The 21,077-nt window shown below is 43.4% G+C and overlaps 1 long non-coding RNA gene across 1 annotated transcript; it reads right to left on the reverse strand.

The window, feature by feature from the left end:
• Window positions 1-14,341: 14,341 nt before the first annotated feature.
• On the reverse strand, window positions 14,342-18,080 carry LOC123023791. Its single transcript, XR_006414799.1, has 4 exons — window positions 17,758-18,080; window positions 16,935-17,097; window positions 16,197-16,440; window positions 14,342-14,398 (listed from the first exon to the last, which is right to left on the reverse strand). It is a non-coding gene; the product is annotated as an uncharacterized LOC123023791 (long non-coding RNA).
• Between the last annotated feature and the right edge of the window lie 2,997 nt (window positions 18,081-21,077).

Below are 21,077 nucleotides of genomic sequence, written 5' to 3' on the forward strand. Positions count from 1 at the left end.
CCGCCGCTCGCCCCCCCGCGCGCGTGTCTGCATGTGCGGGCGCGCTCGTTCGCGCGTGGATGTACGTGGGAACACGCCAGCCCGCACGAAGCTGCGGAGGCCAGCCGGCCGCCCGCCCGGGCGCCTCACCTTTGCAGCCCGGCCGGCATTTCGCCTCCTCTGTGAGCGCGCTTGGAGAGGCGGCTTCTTGAGAGGGAGAAATAAAGGGCGAGCTCTCGTTCGCGGCTCTGCCTCGCTCGGCCCGCTCCTCCGCTTTGGCTTCTTTTCCACTCAGAGGGGTCTGGCTGGCTGGCTGGCGGGCGGGCGGAATGGCTGCAGCGCTCAGCCAAATGGGTGCCTTCGGCCCCCGCAGGACTTCGGAAGAAGAGGCGAGCGAGGCGGCCTCCTTGCCGCCGAAGGAAAAGCCCCGGAAGGCGGCGGCCGCCCCCCGCTGCCTCTACGGTGGCCTTGGGCTCTCCTGCTCTTGACCCCTCTCTCTCATTCCTCCCCCTAGCCCAGCCCGGCTAGGTTTGCGGCCGACTTTCGCCAGCGGAAATGTTTTGCTTGGGGGGCCGGGTGGGAGAAGGGGAAGGAGAGAAGGGAGCCCGAGCCTGGAAGGGGTCGCGCGCAGGAGGAGCTTGGAGATGTGATGTCAAGAACGGCTGCCGCCGCCGGGCTTTTTGAGGCTGCTCGGGCTCGGAAGGGCGGCGGCGACCCCTGCCGACAGACAGAGAGAAGGCCGGGACACGCCGCGGTTGTCGGATTGTGCCCGCTGGTGGGAGTAGGGCGGGAAGATGCCCGGGGTCCAGCCGGAGGCTGTCCTTCCTGAGAACTAGGGGAGAGTTCACGCGTCCCTGATCGGCGCTCCGCCTTGGCCCGCTCATGCAGCGGGGATAAGAGTCCTGAAAGGCTGGGAACGGAGCGGGTTGGAAAAACCATAAATAAACAAACTGCAGCAGGGTTTTTTTTTCTTTTCAGTTGGCATGTAAGATCTCTTGCAAGAAGAAAACTAGGAGCTACATATGTAAAAGTACTTTTTTTTAGTCATGGTCTGGAAAACTATGAAAGAAAGTTATCTTTCTTTCCATCGTGTGATAGTCATGGGATAGACAGATGAATGCAATGTGTTGAAGCTTGTGGCTTGCTGGCAAAGGCCAACAGATACAGTATCAAATTGATGCTAAATGAGGGACAATCCAGAACTTTTCAATGAGATATGCTATCATATCTCCCTTTGTTTGTATGGGAGGACTTTTTAAAAAGGCAAAAACAAAACAAAACAAAACAAAACCCCTTCACCTGAAATGGCACAGTCTTCAGGACCCTGCCATCTCATGGTGCTGCATTCTCTACTGGGCCATTATGAAGACAACATCAGAGCTAGATTCATACCAGCCTGCCGAAATTGTGGCCTTCTTCTGGCATCTCCTCATTTTGTTTTGGTACCTCTTCATACAAGTTTTATGTAAACACTGTTCCATGGTTTCTGTTTATTGTTTCACATGTTGATGAAGGCTTTTAAGAAAAAAAACAAAAAACAAACTCCAAACCTCTTATCCATCATACTGAAAGGTGGCTTTTCCCCTAAATATTTACATTTTGAGTATCTTTTGATTTTGCATAGAAATGCTTCTTAGTTCCTTTTATTGTGGTGGGAAATGAGAAGAGTATAGCCACATTTTGAGTGGACTGTCTTGCCCAGTTACCTTCCTTAGATGAAAACACACAGGAGCAGAGGATGTATACAGTAAAGCTGACAAGAAGTAAACTGATGCATTTCAAACATGGTGCTGGAGGAGAGCTTTATGAAAGACGGACAAGTGGGTCTTAGATCAAATCAAGCCAGAGCTTTCCGGGAAGCAAAAATGGCAAAACTGAGCATGTCATACTTCAGACACATCATGAGATTGCAAGTCTCCCTGGAAAAGACAATCATTTTAGGGAAAGTCAAAGACAGATGACAAAAGAGAAGGCCAAATATGAGATAGATTGAATCCATAAAGGAAGCCACAGCCTTGAACTTGGAAGAGCTGAGTGGAGTTGTCATGGAAAGAACACCTTGGAGGGCTTTCATTCATGGGGTTGCCATAAGTCAAAGATGACCTGATGGCATATAACACACACTTAGAGCTCCCACTGGTTTATATGCCTTTGTTACTTAAACAGGGTGTCATGATGGTGTGAGAGAAACCCAAACCATGTGAGAACAACAGGTGTGAATACAGTCTAGGCAGTGATTCTGGAACAGCAATCTCAGATTAAACCTCATCAATCAATAAAGCTTTCCTGTTGCTTGCCACCACCTTTAGCACAATAATCTTTAATATAGTCATTTCACACATTCAAATGGGAGTCAGTCAAATGATGAATCATCCAGTAATGAATGTGTGAATCAGCCCTTTGGGAGCAGCACGCAAGGATTCAATCTACTGAGTGCACAGCACGTCATTTATATGGTAAAACAAAGACTGGAGGTGGCTACCATGATTTCTGGTGCTTTCTTCAAAGGTCAAATATTAAAGATTGCATTTTGGGCCTCTACAAGTAATGATATTAGACTTATGCCTTCATCTTTTTGCATTGGAAACATAGGAGATAGGGGCTAGCCCAATCTACTACAGAAAATAAAGATCTGTTAAAGCAAGGAGCTCCTGTTCCTCTCGGGCACCCCTTGACCTGGGCATTCACTTCCCAAGACTGGAAATAAGCCCCTTTCAATTTAATGGGATTTCACTGGGTAAAGATGACTAGAATATGCACTGTATATGAAGCCTAGATTTCCTCTCACTTTGGCTGATCTCCTCTCAAAGAAGCCCAGTTGATGAAGCCACATGATAGCCCAAGTTTAGGCCTTCTAGATGCTTCGGCTTACAACACCCATCAGCCCTTGCTAGCATAGATAGTGTTGAGGGATCATGGGATCTGTAAGCGAAACATCTGGAGGACTATCCTTTCTGAAGGATATTGGTAATGTATAGCCATTATTTTGGTGTCGTCCTTGCAAGTTTCCAGAGCTACCTGGCTGACCACAGCTGGGAACAGGAAACAGGGCTAGATGGACCTTCTGCCTGATATGGCAAAGCAGCTCACATGCAATGATATACAAGCAGGTAGTATTCGTTCGTACTCTGAATTATGATCTTGCAACTGCCTGAAAAAGAACTGTCCAAAATGGAGAACACAAAAAAACCATGTATCACTACAATGGTATACCCAATGAAAATTTTCCAGATTATTAGGTTATATGTCTCATTCTGGATGGACACACTACTTCATAATCAAACACAAGGCTGTTAAGGCTATATGTTATATTTACCATAACTTAAAACATTGAGAGGTTAGTAGAAACACTGCAATTGGAACTCCCATTCTGAACAGTTGCAATTCTTTGAGCATCCTGTAGAAGCAACAAGTAAAGGCTGCAGAAACATTCCAGAGAAGAGCCAGATGTGGAGCAGCTGTGTGACAAATCCCTTCTTCTAATATAGCTCTGCAGGGCCCCCTACTGGGGACACCCTGCTGGACAACCGCAATAGTTTTATCTAGCACTATGTCACTTCTGCGCTCTGTAAAATTGGAACAAAACTTGAATTCCTTTGAGACATAAATTATACTTGTTAAAATGGAGAGTCCAAATGCCAGGTAATTTTCTGATTTGTTTTTGAATTTTGATTTGATTTTAATTTTTTGACATCAGAAATGGAGACTACTGTGTTACTGGACAGGCCAGCCAACCATCTTCAGAAAGGGATTGGGTTGTACAGAGTGCCAATCCCCAATAAAAAGATTCCCACAGTCCTTGTAGAGCTTTCCTGTATGCCATCTAAACAGAAACCAAATGCTCTTTTCTTTCTCAGACCATCATCTCTGCAGTAAACTTGGCTTATTTTCTAGGACCTAAACTGTACTTGAATAATGTGATTAAAATTGTAATGATTTTAACTTATTTGGAATTATTGTACGAGTGTGACTGTTGCTTCCTTTTGTTTCTCTTTTTCCCTAAATATACTCCTTTTCATATTTGGGCATTTAGCTGTATTGTTTTCAAACACATTCCTCACTGAACTCTTTCCCTGCATGTGTTTTAAGATCCTTAAAGGGGTTGGGGAAAGTTGGGGTTGGGGAAAGTTTTCTGCTTCCAGGCTTAGGGAAGGAAATTACAAAGTACCTTGCATTTTTCTTTTCCCATGGTGGTCATCTGAAGACAGGAGTGCTTGGCAATAGGAGGCAGACATGTTTTAAGCAGATAGTCTGTCTAGGACAGGAGTTGCTAACATTTTTGGACCCATGGGCATATTTGGGAATTTGACAAGTTGCTATGGGCTCCATGACAGAATGCCTCCCATACAGGATTGGTTAATCACATAATGGCTGCCATGGGGCCTGGCTAAACAAGAGGTTTGTTAACGGGGGGGGGGGGGGGGGATGAAGAGGAGAAAATGGAAGGTTTGTTCTCTAGCCTGCCCAGCAACCCCTTTCCTTGCTATTCCTCTCCCTTCTGTGGCCCTTCCTCCCTCTTTACTCCCTTCCCTTCCCACATCTTCACCTGACTCTTTCTCTCCCATTCACCCCTCTACCTTGCTGTTTCTCTCTGCTTCGTCTACCCTCATTCCTTCTCTACCTTCTGCTCTTTTGCTTTGCTTGCATTTTAAAAAAAGTCTTGAAACGGGAGGGGGCGTTTTGGGGTGCCATGGCACTAGGGGCTTCTTAGTTGGAAAAAAGCTGGTCCAAAGTGTGCTGTAAGAAATTCTTTTCCTGGGGAAGTCACTTAAAGAGGAGGCCCACCAGAAAGAAAAGTTACCGCTTCTCCTGGTCTCACAAAAAATAGGAACAGAGAAGTATGCCCCTCTGGAAGAGAAGCAAGGTTGTTAACTCACTGGTGCCCAGTGAAGAAACTGGGGGAAACCTGTAAATAAAAGCAGTCTGTACTGCATGCAAAGATACTCCTCTCTCTTCTGCCCAGCTAGCCCACATATTGGTGGACAGTATGTACTTTGTTTTAAGCCTCTAGGTGCTTAGAACAGCCTGAATCTCTTTAAGAAGAAAGTTCTGATTGGGCAAAGGGGTTCTTTTCTTTCTTCTTTTTAACTGGAGCATATATACCATATACTGTATGAATTAACCCTTTTTAAAGAGACCTAGAGCTGTCAAGACTCCTTTTCCATAGTTTTGGAATGCAACTTTGCACCCTTCCAACATCTTTGGGCTCAGGAAAAAGTGTAAATGTGAACCAGCATGAGTATTAGCTGCGGGGAGCGAGGGAAAGATGATGATTTTGCCGTGAAAGGGGTGTAAATCCCAGAGAACTCCCTTTTCATGTGCAAAGTTCTCTGTGGCTTCTCTTGACAGCTCAGCTTTGGACAGGTGTCAAGATAAACCAAAGGGAAGGGAAATAACTCGGTGCCTCTTTTGGGCAATGCCCAGAATTGGCACCTGCTGTACCTTGGCAACAGGGCCCCCCAGGCATTGCTTCAAATCTTTGCAGTTGTGCAGCTGGGCCTTTTTGCACAAATGTTTTGTATATTTTAAAAGGTTCTGACAGGCACTCCAAGTTGCCATTTGAAAAGGCTGCCAAAATGGGGATAGCAAAAGTTGGCTCTGAAGCTGACTTTCACAAACTCTGAAAAAAGAAAAGGAGTAAAAAAGGCAGTGAGACTAGAATGGCTCACAACAACACCATCTGTGTGTGTGCGTTTGTGTGTGTATGACAACTTGGTGCTCCAGTGCTGTTTCCTGTGATATCTGTAGGAAGACTGAGAGGGAGTGAGCTGCCCAATGGCTCATGGTGGGCTGTTTGCCAACTAACCTACTCCGGCTTACTGCCAGGGTGGGCTAGCCTGACATGGGGCTGGCCAAGACCTTTGGCTGCTTGAGGCCCTTCCACATTATAAAGGTACCCGAGGGTAGTCAGGTTATTTGCAGCTCCTTGCAAAAAGGAATGCCATAGTCACTTCTTCCCATCCGTGGCAGTAAAAGCACAGTAACAATGATTAAATAACTATTTACTCCTCTTTCATGACACTTGAAATCTACTGCCTCAAGCAAATGCCTCACTCAACATATTGGGAGGGCCAGCCCTGACTTGAATACATGCACTGCTTTGATACTAATTTTGGGTATTTCTGTGTTGATAGCAGAGTTACTATGCTTATGTGCTGAGTAATAGCAATTGCAATTATGGTTTTGTTCTTTTAAATGAATTTGTGTTTGTGTGTGCACCTTTTATACTTTTGTTTTATTTTAACTTTTGTTAACTACCCAGAAAGCCTCAGCTCCCAGATGGTTAAAAAGTAAATTAAATAAATAAAGGAGACTGAAAGAGCACAACTAATGCAATGGTCATGGCTAACAAAAAGAAAGATAGAGCAGCTTAAAAAATTAAGTGGGTGGAAAAGATTTTTGTTGTTGTTGTTGTTGCCATGTCATCTCTGAACGCGAGGAAGAGGAAAGCGGTAGCTGAGCCATAGTTCACTGGTTGCTTTCCCGGCTTCTTCTGCTTGGGGAAAGGAAATTCCTGGATATTATTATTATTTTAATTCCTGTGACAGTTATTTGATGGAAATAAATTTATATCTTGCTTTTATTCTGTGTGTATGTGTGTGTAGTCTGCCATAATAATTCCATAAAATGCTTAGAGTTAATTGTTTCAGTTCCTGATTTCCTCATGGAGACCAAGAGTGGCAGTGGAATGCCGGGAGATGAAAATTCCCAAGCAGAAAATGTGGACGAATGAGCTGCATAAAGCTTATGAATTGACCAGCAGACTGAGGCCATTTGGACCAAGAATTCAGAGTCTCTAGATTCAGAATTGCTCCCTTCAGTGCAACGGTAAATCTGAGAGACCCTGCACAAGGGAGTTAACATGTATTGCCACGGCTTGATTTGGTTTGGTAAATATTGAAGATTTGTAATGAGAGAATCTTGTTCTTAGGCCCACTATAGCTCTTCCCATATACCATGTATAAATATCTTTCTTTTTATTTTTTAACATTCATGCCCTACTCTTGTCGTCGTTGTTAGTTGCGAAGTCGTGTCTGACCCATCGTGACCCCATGGACAACACTCCTCCAGGCCTTCCTGTCCTCCACCATCTCCCGGAGTCCACCTAAGCTCACACCAACTGCCTCAGTGACTCCATCTAGCCACTTCTTTCTCTGCCGTCCCCTTCTTTTGCCATCTATTGTTCCCAGCATTAGGCTCTTCTTCAGTGTGTCCTTCCTTCTCATTAGGTGGCCAAAGTATTTGAGTTTCATCTTCAGTATCTGACCTTCTAAAGAGCAGTCAGGGTTGATCTTCTCTAGGACTGACCAGTTTGATTGCCTTGCTGTCCAAGGGACTTGCAGGAGTGTCCTCCAGCACCACAATTCAAAGGCCTCAGCCTTCCTTATGGTCCAACTTTCACAGCCATACATTGCAACTGGGAAGACCATAGCCTTGACTATATGCACTTTTGTTGGTAGGGTGATGTCTCTGCTTTTTAGTATGCTGTCTAGATTTGCCATAGCTTTCCTCTCCAGGAGCAAGCGTCTTTTAATTTCTTGGCTGCAGTCCCCGTCTGCGGTGATCGTGGAGCCCAGGAAAATAAAATCTGTCACTACCTCCATTTCTTCCCCATCTATTTGCCAGGAAATGAGAGGACTGGATGCCATGATCTTAGTTTTCTTAATGTTGAGTTTCAAGCCTACTTTTGCACTTTCCTCCTTCACCCGCATCAAGAGGCTCTTTAGTTCCTCTTCACTTTCTGCCATGAGAGTGGTACCATCTGCATATCTGAGGTTGTTGATATTTCTCCCAGCAATCTTAATTCCAACTGGTGATTCATCTAGGCCTGCCTTTCTCATGATGTGCTCTGCATATAAGTTAAATAGGCAGGGCGACAGTATACAGCCTTGCCAAACTCCTTTCTCAATTTTGAACCAATCAGTGGTTCTGTGCCCAGTTCTCACTGTTGCTTCTTGACCCACATATAGGTTTCTCAAGAGACAAATAAGATGGTCTGGTACTCCCATCTCTTTAAGAACTTGCCACAATTTGTTGTGATCCACACAATCAAAGGCTTTAGCATAGTCAATGAAGCAGAAGTAGATGTTTTTCTGGAACTCCCTAGCTTTCTCCATGATCCAGCATATGTTGGCAATTTGATCTCTAGTTCCTCTCCCTCTTCGAAATCCTGCCTGTATTTCTGGTAGTTCTCGGTCCATATACTGCTGTAGCCTAGCTTGTAGGATTTTGAGCATAACTTTGCTAGCATGTGAAATGAGTGCAATGGTGCGGTGGTTTGAACATTCTTTGGCATTGCCCTTCTCTGGGATCGGAATGTAAACTGACCTTTACCAATCCTGTGGCCACTCTTGAGTTCTCCAAATTTGCTGGCATATTGAGTGTAGCACTTTTACAGCATCGTCTTTTAAGATTTTGAATAGCTTAGCTGGAATACCGTCGCCTCCACTAGCTTTGTTATTGCTCAGACTTCCTAAGGCCCATTTGACTTCACATTCCAGGATGTCTGGCTCAAGGTCAGTGACCACCCCATCGTGGTTATCAGGGACGTTAAGCTTTTTCTTGTATAGTTCTTCTGTGTAATCTTGCCACCTCTTCTTAATCTCTTCTGCCTCTGTTAGGTCCCTGCCATTTTGGTCCTTTATCATGCCCATCTTGGCATGAAACATTCCCTTCATATCTCCAATTTTCTTGAAGAGATCTCTGGTCCTCCCTATTCTATTGTTTTCTTTGATTTCTTTGCACTGTTCATTTAAGAAGGCATTCTTATCTCTTCTAGCTATTCTCTGGAATACTGCATTCCATTGGGTATATCTTTCTCTTTCTCCCTTACCTTTCACTTCCCTTCTTTCCTCAGCTATTTGTAAAGCTTCCTCAGACAGCCATTTTGCTTTCTTGCATTTCTTTTTCTTTGGGATGGTTTTAGTTGCTGTCTCTTGTACAATGTTGTGAACCTCTGTCCATAGTTCTTCAGGCACTCTGCCTATCAGATCTAATTCCTTAAATCTATTTGTCACCTCTACTGTATATTCATCAGGGATATGATTTAGGTCATACCTGAGTGGCCTAGTGCTTTTCCCTACTTTCTTCAACTTAAGCCTAAATTTTGCAACCAGAAGCTCATGATCTGAGCCACAGTCAGCTCCAGGTCTAGTTTTTACTGACTGTATAGAGCTTCTCCATCTTTGGCTGCAGAGCACATAGTCAATCTGATTTCTGTGTTGACCGTCTGGTGATGTCCATGTGTAGAGTCATCTCTTGGGTCGTTGGAAAAGAGTGTTTGCTATGACCATCATATTCTCTTGACAAAATTCTACCAGCCTGTGTCCTGCTTCATTTTGTACTCCAAGGCCAAACTTGTCTGTTATTCCAGTTATCTTTTGGCTTCCTACTTTAGCATTCCAATCCCCCATGATGATAAGGGCATCATTTTTTGGAGTTAATTTTAGAAGGTGTTGTAGACCTTCATAGAACCGGTCAACTTCAGCCTCTTCAGCACCAGTGGTTGGGGCATAGACTTGGACTATTGTGATGTTGAATAGATGCCCTATTCTAGAGACAAGCATCTCTGCCCATATTGTGTTGCATCTGAAATGCCAAATCACTGTCCCACAGGTGATGGGTACCACTTGCAGACGGAAATCAGCAGGAATGGCTGCTTACAGCAATCAGCGCTGCCCATGGTAGAACACTGAGGGGAAAAATTAACAATTGCACTCTGACAGTGCAATCTTCTACTGTCCCACTGAATTAAAGATTTATTTCCAGGTCATTGTCTATAGCATGGGTCCTCAAACTACCAGATCTGGCCCACCATGCCCATTTATCCGGCCCGCCATGCCCATTTGGACACGCCACCACCCACCTCACCCCGCCATGCGGGGAGGCAGCGGTTTGCTTGCTTGGCGAAAATGATCTGCAAGCAAGCAAGCCGCTGCCTCGTGTGCCTGCCTCGCAGCACGTGCCCCCACATGCCGCCCCCATCCCCCACACCACCCCATGTGCATTGTCAGCGCCACCTTTCTGGCCCATGCCCAGCGCCGGTAGCTTCCAACTGGCCCCCTGGTGGAAAAGTTTGAGGACTCTTGACCTAGCCCATGGATCCTCAAACTACGGCCTGCCATGCTCCTTTATCTGGCCTGCCTCAGAGCTTTTGGACTCGCTTGGAGAAAACGATCTCCAAGCGAGTCCAAAAGCTCTGAGCCGGGCAGGCATACTCAGTTTGGGGATGGCTGTGATCACAGTCATGCTCATGCAGGGAAGACGGGCATGATCGTGGTCATGCTCGGGGGGGAGATGGCCGTGATTGCACCCGGCTTCTCTGCACAAGCACGCCCACGATCGCGTCTGCCTTCCCTCCAGGATCGTGGGGGGGGGGGGCGGCAGGGAGATGGCCATGGTCACGCTTGTGCAGGGAAGAGAGGCGCGATCACTCTCATGCTCGGGGGGCGGGAGGTGGCCACAATCGCACCTGCCTTCCCTGCACAAGTGTGCCTGAGATCACGCCCACCTTCCCTGCATGATAGTGCTGGAGGGGGGGCAGGATGGCTGCAATCACAGTTGTGGGTGGCAGGGAAGACGGGCGCGATCGCGGTCGTGCTTGGGAGGGGAGACGGCCACGATTGTGCTCGGGAGCAGAGGGGAGATGGCTGCAATCACGCCTGCCTTGCCTGCACAAGCGCCATCATGTCTCTCTCCTGCCCCCCGAACACGATTGTGGACATTGTAGCTATGTCCCTTGAATATGGACATACTCTTCCTCACCTCATCTTGGGCTTCTACTGCAGCCTGAGGGAGCGGAGCAAACATTTTAAAATTATTTTTTAAAATTTTAATTAATTTTAATTTAAATCAATTTTAATGTGCAGTGTGCATAGGGATTCGTTCATATTTTTTTCAAACTGTAGTCCGGCCCCACAACAGTCTGAGGGACAGTGAACTGGCCCCCTGTTTAAAAAGTTTGAGGACCCCTGGTCTATAGGAAATCTGTAATTTTGTGCACATTTACTTAAGTGCAAACTCTACTGATTTCAGGAGAATTACTTCTGCATTTTGAAAGATAAGTTAGTGGAATCATTAGCAGAATAAGTTATGTTATAATTCTTGCTAATTATTATTTTAATGCCTCATCAGAGTTTGTTTACTTCTGTTCCTTACAACATCCTGCATTTGATTTAAATGGCATTTGATTTTTTTAAAATCCCTTTATTCAGAATTTCATTAAGTGTCATTTGCTCAGTATACTGCATTATAACAAGCAATATTCTGCATATCCTCAACTATATTTCTGTGGAATAATCTTTTTTAAAATATATACAAATATGTAAATATAAATATTAGTATAAATAAATTAATCAATGGAATTTTACAGAAGATTCTTAAAGAACTTTTCATTAATGAAAAAGTTATATTTTTAATTTAAAATGATAGAAAACACTGGTGTTAAAATCTGGTTTTATATGCTAAGGATATGCAAGATGATTTGGTGTCCGAATCATCCAAATGGATAAATATATAGATAGCTGGTCTGTCTTTCCTGTGGTCTATTCATAATTGCTTTATTTATATTTTATTTTCATATCCATACATATACACCCATAGGGACATTCTTAATATGTACTTGTTGTAAATGATTTATTTCAACTTTGTAAGACAATTGTAGACATATATTTCTTTTAACAGTTTTGTTTTGTGAACTACACAATAAAAATTAATTTAAAAGATGGTTGCTGTCATCAGACTGGGCTAATAATGGTAGAATTCTAAACACATATTTTCAGATGTAAGTGCCATATGTTAAATGTAGCCTATAAGCAATACAACCACTGAAAAGATACAACCAATAGATTTGCATTGGATCTTGCTTGTTTGCCGTGAGACCATTTGGTTAAAGATGGGATCTACCCTTCCCTGGGGTCTTGAGCCTCTGGTCCATGGCCAAATCCAGTTCATGTAAGGCCACATGCTCTCTTGGATGCTATAGGTGGCAATGCCTGCTTCCCCAGTCACCAGATGATCTCCTTGCTCAACTAATTACTGGATAGTTTGCTGTGGTTTACTTCATGTTTCCATGCAGTTAAACAATGATTTTCTTGTATTTGGCCCTGCCTGTTTTGTATTTTGTCCCAATTCCACCCAGCACTGGAATGTAACTCCAAGAGAATCTCCAAAATTGAATTAGGCATTTGGTTGGATAGTCATTCGACACCCCAGACTTATTATTTGCTCATGATCAAGCAGTTTGATAAAAGGGATAGTCTTTCCCCAGAGGAGACGCTATGAAAAGTGAACTCGTGTCAAAGCAAAGTGACAGCTTCATTTCACTTGTGGCTTTCCGTGGTTTTGGAGGTAAGGACCTTCTTTACTTTAAGACTAGCCAGCTTCATCTGCGAAAATTTCCTTCGCATGTGGAAACCTGGGGTTACAGTCCCAGGCAAGACACAGCATCATCACTACAAACCACTGCTTGTGATGTGCATGACAACACTGTAAATCACAATGGCTTGACTAGCCAGGGAAAGAATTGACTCCTTTCCAATATGAGTGGGAATACTATAACCCAATCTTCAGAAAAGCCTCAAAATATTATTTAAAAAGGATCCATTCTCCACTCACAGGAGAAGCAAGCTAACCAGAACTGATCAATCTTGCTAGAACACAACAGAGTAGGGAGAGGTAATTTCCTGCTGTTCCAGGTGACTAGCCTTAATTATGTTATGCCCATTTTTATTTCAAAATTTTGAATTTGAAAACAAAATTGCTCCATGGTCTACAGAATAACCTATTAGGGAATAAAGCAACTGTGAAAATGCCCCTTGAGAATGAAATCTTGTTAAGAAATAAGATTTTTATTCACCACACTGTGAGAATCAAAATGACTGATTTACAATCAGTTGTGTGCATCCGTCTATGTGACGGATGAAAGTAGCAATTTGAGGTTTCCAGCCACCTAGGGGCAATCTCACAGAGACACAAATTCTCAGAGAACTGAGGAACAAATGCCAAAGGTTCTTTAATGCTTTCGGACACACTTCTATGGCTTCTGGACAATGGGTATGTGCTCGCAACGTGCTAAACCAGTAAGCCATGGTGGATTGGTTGTTGTGCAAACCACTCACAATGCACGCAATGCATGATGAGGATTCCCATGGGAGGACCAAGTTACCTCTCTGCTCCCAGCCACAATCACAAGGTGTTTGGGGCTCACCACAGCTTCCCCCCCGCACCCCGTTTAAACTTTCTTCCTTCAAATTATGAAAGCCAATTCTCAATCGCGATTGTTTTTTGCAATCATGGTTCTAACAGCCCCTTTAAAATGAGTTCTATATAAATCCCTGCCACCCATTTTTAGCCCTTTCCAAATCCCACTGAAAAATGAAGCTTAGCTTTTGATAGCTAACAAAGGCAACTGCTCCAGTGAATGAGCTGGCTTGCACATTTGCATGTTCCCAAGGTGGTCGAATCACAGGAACAAGTGCAGATCTGACAGCAGCCTTGGGACTCATGAGTCCCCCTGCCCAAGGATCTTGCCATGTTTTCACTAGCTGAGGTCACTGATGGTGTTGGTTACCTTTGGCAGCTCAACTTCTGACAGCTGTCAGATGCAATGCAATGTTATCTGCTGTCCTGAACCCCTACCTATTTCCACACCCACACAACTGTAAAAAAAAAGTTGAAAGTTTGAGAGGGAAGGGTTTTTTTTAATGCTTTACAACTGCAGGCTGCCCCTTCCAAAGTGCTGCTGGAGCACTTTGATGGGACTGCCTATAATTGTGACAACAGGGATTGTAAAGTTTGGCTTGACAGCCAGACTTCATGATCCAAAGAGGGAAAATGTTTGCATGGAAAGAAAGTTATTACACTGAGCCTGGCACAGCTTGCAATTGTGGCAGGGAGGGGGGCAAGCCAGTGCCAGCTGTTCCAAGTGCCACTTGGGCACTTCAAGGGTGGCCCGTTCTGGCAGTTGCTGATAGCCACCTGGCAAGAGCAGTAAGGGGTGGGTGGGTTCTGCCAAGCAGCACAGTAGTCAATTCCCTACATGATGGACTCAGTTCCCAGGATTTGTATAACATGACAGTCCATTAGCAGGACGACCATCCCTACAACAATAATTTCTATCAACAAGACACCCTGAGGAAATCAGGCCTGGTTCACATGACAAAACAGCCCATCTTAAGTACGAACCCACAATAGGCTGTTCTGACCTACAAACCCAATCAATGGATGAGTTTTCTTCGCACAATAAGCCACCCCTGATACACACAACAGACAATCAGGCACAGACAATCAAGCCCTGTCTTTCAGGTTAGGTTTTTTAATGGTGGCAAAGCAAAGTGGCAGCAGCAGACTGGGGATCCAGTAGCTGAAATCAAATGTGATGAGAAGATAGTGAAGTAAGCCAACAGAGTATGTCTTGCCCCTGAAAAGATATGTCATAATGTCTATTGATAGGTCAAAGAGTAGTCTGTAAAGATTTCCACCTATTTTCAACTGTCCCAGTGAAACTGTTGCAGTTACTTTCACAGGAAAATAGTTGACTACCTGAAAATTGGGAGCAACACTGCAAGGCACTTAACCGTGTTTTCTCTAGGGATAGATGATTTTAAGAGGACACCCCAAAAAGGGGGTGCTTAAACCCAATCCCTGATTCCTCACTAAAAAAGCTCCACAGGCAATTTGAATAATTCTTTCACAGCCAGCTCTGAAATTAGAAGTAAAGCTGACTGGGCTAAAGTAGAGAGAGGGGAGAGTTTGGACGATTCTCAGGGGAGAAGCAGTAGGCACTGAAAGGGGCATGTACTCCTTGCACCTTCCTGCCAAGACTTCCTTCACGAAATCACCTTCCTTTAAATTCCTTGGGACTTGCTGCTGATGGCTGGAACTGCAGCCTTTGGGCCAAACTTTAGTCGGGTTAAATGCACATCCTTAAGTTGTGTGAATCTTCTTAGAAATGCAGGTAGTGTTCCTTTCTCCCTTGCTGTGGGGGTTCTGACATAAATCACACTGCCCAGAGCTCTCATTATTTGAAGTGGCAGGAAAGTTATCATTGGCACCAATGGAGGCATTGCTCCATGTGCAAAAAGCTCCACGACAGTCATTTTCACTGGCGCTAAGGCTGGGAAGAAGGGATCAAGCAGACCCTCAGTATCTCCTCGAGCGTTCTGCAATTTGCACTGCTAAGAAGATCTGCACAGCTTCAAGAGGAACAGCCAGCACTGCCTGTCCTTTGCCCATAGTTTGACTTTTCAAGCTCAGAGCTCAAACAGCACTACTTGTCCTGGTATTATAGTTCTTCATAACTGCCAAGATCATGCATCTTGCCACATACAAGAAAGAACTCACAGGGATGGTCACAGACTACATTTGCCAGAGTGTAGGACACAGAATAATCAATTCAAGTTGTGACCGCTCAGATTCAGGATGGACCTCAGGAAAAGCTTCCTCACTGTCAGAGCAATACGACAGTGGAACCAGCTGCCTAGAGATGTGGTGGGCTCTCCCACACTGGAAACATTCAAAAAGAAACTGGACAGCCATATGAGTGGGATGGTGAAACATGGTGTCCTGCAACAGCCTTCGTGGCCCCTTCCAACACTACTATTCTATACATTTGCTGAACTTTATCTGAAATCCATAGTGGATCAAAAAGCCTTTATTAGGGCCAAACAACATCCCACAAAAAGGTACAAGCTTTTCAGTTCTTCAGAACTCTTCATAAAGTGAGATGGTTAAACAGTTGTAGTTGTAGCAAGAAAGAGTGAACTCCAAAACTACTACTGACCAGATCCTGCAGCCACAAGATGTGCAGTTTTAGACCCAGTTTCAAAATAGAGAATCGTAGACTAAGGAAGCAATTCTATGCACATTCATACAGAAAGAAGGTCTCTAGCTCCCAGCCACATATGGCAAGGGCTAGGCCTTTTTAAATATCTAAACTTGTATAGGATTGCACCTTAAATGAATTGCATAGGTTGATTAGATATAGTAAGTAGCAGATTACAGCCAATAGTGGATTCTGAGAGAGGAAAGCAATGGCTGCTCTTTGTTTCCAAAAACATTAAAGCTGATTAGTGTCTCTTGCCTTGGCTGAAACAAAAGGTTTCTGAGTTGACATAAAGTAGAATTCTGGGGGCGGCAGGGGTGGGGTGGGGAACTTTTATATGAAAAGGCAAAGATTAATTTAGATCATGCCATTGAAGCCAAATTGTGAGCATTACCTTGTGACTGAAAACAATGGAATCCTCTCTTCAGGTTGTAGAAATCTTCTTCTTGTTTGATGGTAAGTTCTGCCCTCAACAGCTAAATTCAGTATTCTCCAAAGCACATTGGGCAAGGATTTATCTCAGTGTAAAAATCTGTACTGATTTCAAATGGCTGTTTTCACGTATTGCCCCAGCTGTCATCTCTAGCATGGCTAACATTCTACTAGTTCTTGAAGAATACATTTCTGTTTGCCAGCATCTGAAAGAAAATTATGCTAACATTACAGGAGCCACTAGGGGGTGCTGTTGGTGCATATTAGGATTCTTAGACTGTTCCCATCTGCCATTCTGCCAAATATCTCTAAGGGGATTCTTGCCTGCCTTCAACTGATTCCCAATAATCTTGGTTTGCCTAAAGGATATTGTCAAAGAAAGAGTAAACTACAAGTTTGTACTTAAATAATTTCTTTGCAAAAATATGTAGCCTTATTATGATTCTCTCTGAGATCACTCTGCCCCCATAATTTCTATTTGCAGGTGGGCTATTTGCATTTGCAGAGGTCCCTGGACAGATCTGTCCTTTGTTCATAGCCTCCTTCAAATCCTCACCAATGAAAATGTTTCCCGCAATTTTATGGCTAGACAGGGCAGAAGGTGTGTTTTCCATTCCCCACAAGAGTAGCCACAAATGTGGCACTTTTCTTGTCTTCATAGCAATGAATAGCAGTGATCCTCATATATGGAACAAAGTACCTTGCGAGCAGTATGTTCAGCATAGGAAAGCTGACCAAGCAGTGCTGCCATGAAGCCCTTCCACCTCCAAATCCCAGATAGGTGTGGCTTGCTGTGACTTCTTAATTGGAGGAAATAGCATGGTGGTGGGGAGATGAGGACAGCGTCTCCCTTCCCAATAGGACTAGGGAGAAAACATGCATACAGAGAAGAGTGAATTATTTTGAAACACAATGCCTTGCAGCTGGATAGGTGTGGGATCCATTGATAGGATCAGGCTGTAGAGAAAGTACTTTATGGCAGCCTTCCGTAATGTGGTGTGGCCTCATTGTTTAGACCACAAGGCCCAGCATCCCTGACAGTTGGCTGTGCTGGCTGGAGCTCATGGCAGGCGAACTCTGGGGGTAACAGGTTGGCCCAGGAAGCCTGATTTATGGGTAGCATCTCTGTCAATCCCAGTGAATGGATGGTTTTGCATGGAAGCCAGCCATGAAATATGCCTATGGCAAGATTAACAGTGTATGAAAAATGTGTTAAAACAATACTACAGAGGAAAGAACTGATGGGTTGGAATTGCCCTCCAGACTTATTTGGAATTTAAACCCCATTAGTTACTTACAAGCAAACATGTTTAGAATTGCACCATAAGTAGAACAAGCCTAGTCTGGATCCAGCCCAAAACAGAGTGGGAATGCATTGAGCAAAGACTATAGCAACACACAGCAGCTAAGGATTCTGGAAAAGGGTGGGATAGTAGAGATCCTGTAGAGATCAGTGTTAAGGGATGTTGGAAGGCTCAGATAGGGCTTGTAATTCTAGTTTTTAAAAATGTATAATTCTATACCTTGCTCTCCTTCAGATGTGTTGTCAACAGATAATATCTGTCATCCAACGGATGCTGTGTCAAACTCCACGGAATGGCTTGTTCTGTCATTTCATCAGCCTCTGGGAGCAGTAGCCATCTTCAGATCAAGTCTGCTGTTTAGATTTAAGTCAGCTACAACAACATTCGGTTCTCCTTTCAGCTCAAATGGAAGACTGTGGCATTGGTCCTAGAAGGCCTATTCAAAAGCAAGTTCTGGTGCATTCAAGGGGGTATTCTTTGTCAAAATATATGAAAATATTACCAAATAATGAAACTAATATAGATTCAAAGGTGGACATCTTCTGTTATTTCAAATCCTTGATATATTTCAGAACAAAATGGTTGAAAATTACTGCAGTGGGGATGTAAAGAAGTTCTATTAAATAAATAAAAGAATTAAATAAGAAAATCTAATTATTAAAGCTGTAATGCAAACTTGGGATACTTTGAGAATATTTAAATCTGTAAGTATCATTTGTAGGCTGCAGTTCTATAGATCTGTTCCTTGGATTGAGTTTAACTGAATTAAATGAGGCTTCTCAGTAGACCTGCATAGGGTTTCACCATTAAACTCCTTTGTTAGCTTCTGTAGGTAGACCATCACTTTGTTAGATATGGGAATATTCTGGAAGAAGGATGATATATTCTATATATAATATATGATATAAGAAGAATTTTGATACATTCAAAATTTTTGAGAAAGCTCAAGCAAACTATTAAGAAAATAGTATTGCATTTTATTAACCAATGCATTTAATATTAATTTATCAATATTGCATTGTATTAACCAACACATTTTAATATTGGTCTAAAATGTTATTGTAACTCTTTCATGGGTAATAATATTTCACTGCTCAATGGTTTCTTATCTACAAATAGTAAAATTGAAGAAATATCCTGATTCTTACATGCTGGATAGGATAACTAAAATAAGACAGTTCGCTCAAGAGCTGGAAATGCATTAATAAGAGGTGGTGATAGAAGTCAATTGAATCATAAAATGTTGACAGAATAGTCTCCTTTCATTGACTTTTGAAAGGTAAAAAAAGGAATTAAAAGCAGCATTCTGATCTGCACTATGTGCCTTCAATGACGTTAACATTATGCAAATGCTAAAGAGAAAGGGCTACACTGAACCCAATTAAGGTAGTGGTGCCTAGAATATTATTTTCTATTTAAACTCTAGAACTTATTTAAGTCTATATAGACTCTATATATGTTGTCCATATATATGAGACCCGTGCACATTCGCCCCAAATCTCAGAGTGGTGATATACAATGCTACATTCTGCGACTAAAATGTAAAAGAAATGCATGGTACATACCACTGTACTATGCATGTGCTTCAGTCCTTACACAATGGACATGTACTGGAGTACACTGTAAATGTTGGCGGAATCATGCCCTTTATTTCTAAGTGCGTATTTGGAAATGCAGAATGTCAAATGAAAACCTGTTTGACAGTGTCAGTCCTGAAGATGTGACAACGCTGAATCAGACTGAGAACCCAGAGTATTGTTTTCTCCAACTGCCTGTGGCTGCCGAAGTCCCGGCCCTGCTGTGCTGAGGGGACAAGGCAATGACCCAGAGAGCTTCCTCCGGGTCACTGAGAGCCATGAGAGAGTCACGTGCTCTCTCATGGCTGCTCCTTCTCCAACTTGGTGATCTCTGGATGCTTTAAGCTATGATCCCTTTCAGCCTCACCACTGGCCATCCTGGCTGTGGCTGAAGGGATCCATGGTCCACATCTGGAGGGTGCCAGGGTAGGTAAGGCTGTGCCAGAGGCTGGGTGGTGCTGATCCTCTAAAATGGCTTGTGCAGAGTCTGGTCCTAAAGAGCACTGGCAGGCAGAAACCGCCTGCTCTGTTTGGCTGCATCTCATTATTGATGTGCGTTGCTATAGAATCAAATAGGCCATTGGCACCTTGCCAGAATCAGTAGTCTGAGATGTTCTACTCTTATTTGATTTTGTATTGTAATAGCTGGACCAACAGAGATAAACCTCTTGGACAAGAGACCTTTTCAGCAAATAAACAGTGGCATTGCTTTTAAGGTCACTTGCTGAAAACCAAATTACATGTGATAGATGCTGCTTCAAAGGTCAGATGGTAAAGCACATTCAGTGCCTGAAAATTGCACAGACCCAAACTTCCTGGATGCTTAAAGAAGCACTGCTACAATAAAGTTAATTATAGGCTTAATTTAGATGGGAGAATACCTTGTTTAGAAGAAAAGAGAACCTAATTGTAAACAAACAAACAGTTGTTCATTTTATCAAACCTTACTACCTGTTTAATGTTTGGGAGAATTCATAGTAATAGGCAATGATGATGCCTTATTACCATCCCATTAGGCTAGGGTCAATATATCCCACTCTATTGATTTGCATAGAGCTGAGCTTTGTACATATGAAAACAAGAAATGCAAGTGGGATAAATACTTTGGGAACTAGGTATTGGTGTAAAAGTGAAGTAAAGTAGAAACAGAGTTGTGTATATTTTGGGTTATAGTCAGTATTAGTATTACCTGGAACAGATCCACTGAAATGAAAGGTACTTAACTTAGACTAATACTGCTTATCCTCTTGTCTGCCCATAGTACTGAAGTGCAGAGTTTGAATCCAGAGTTCAGCTTTCATTCTTTAGAAAAAGCATGCTTCTCTTTCCTATGGCTGTAAGGCACAGTTCAAAAATATGTGAGCAGCAGTAGGAATTCCAGTGACCCAAGTATATGCACAGGTGCAAGTTCTTCTCTTCTGGTTACCAATGACTTAGTGGAGCAGACACACTAGTGGATCTGTGTGGGGCTGGGCTGAGGACTGCTAGGGATACATAACACTTGAAAACGTCTTCTGTTTGAGCTCTTGTTTTGTTTGGGTAAGTTCTGTTTCCCGTTTGTGTAAGTGGCATACATTTGGGAAAACTGCATAAAGTTGTGCAACTCAGGACTGACTTGTTAGATTTCAGTTGTTGTCACATATAACGTAAGAAGTAAGAAAACATCTTCTTGCTGCATGTGCACACATTCTGCCTTGGCCACCTTGAATCTTCTGACACCTAATTTTAGACTTGAGCAAATTCAAGTGGAGCAGACAAATTTTGCTCAATTAAAACGATTGCAAACAGCAGCTTATTTTAGAAAGCGGGGCCTTTAGGCCAGCTCTCACATCAGTTTGAGTCAGCACCAGCACAGGATGGATAAACAGGATCTATCAGGTTTTCATTCCCTTACTGATTTGCTTACACATGCATTTCTTCTGATACTCCTGTCTCTGCCTGCACTCCACTGGGACCTTCTAT

Source organism: Varanus komodoensis, unplaced genomic scaffold (genome assembly GCF_004798865.1).
Source record: "Varanus komodoensis strain SLA01 unplaced genomic scaffold, ASM479886v1 scaffold21, whole genome shotgun sequence".
Classification (NCBI taxonomy): domain Eukaryota; kingdom Metazoa; phylum Chordata; class Lepidosauria; order Squamata; family Varanidae; genus Varanus; species Varanus komodoensis.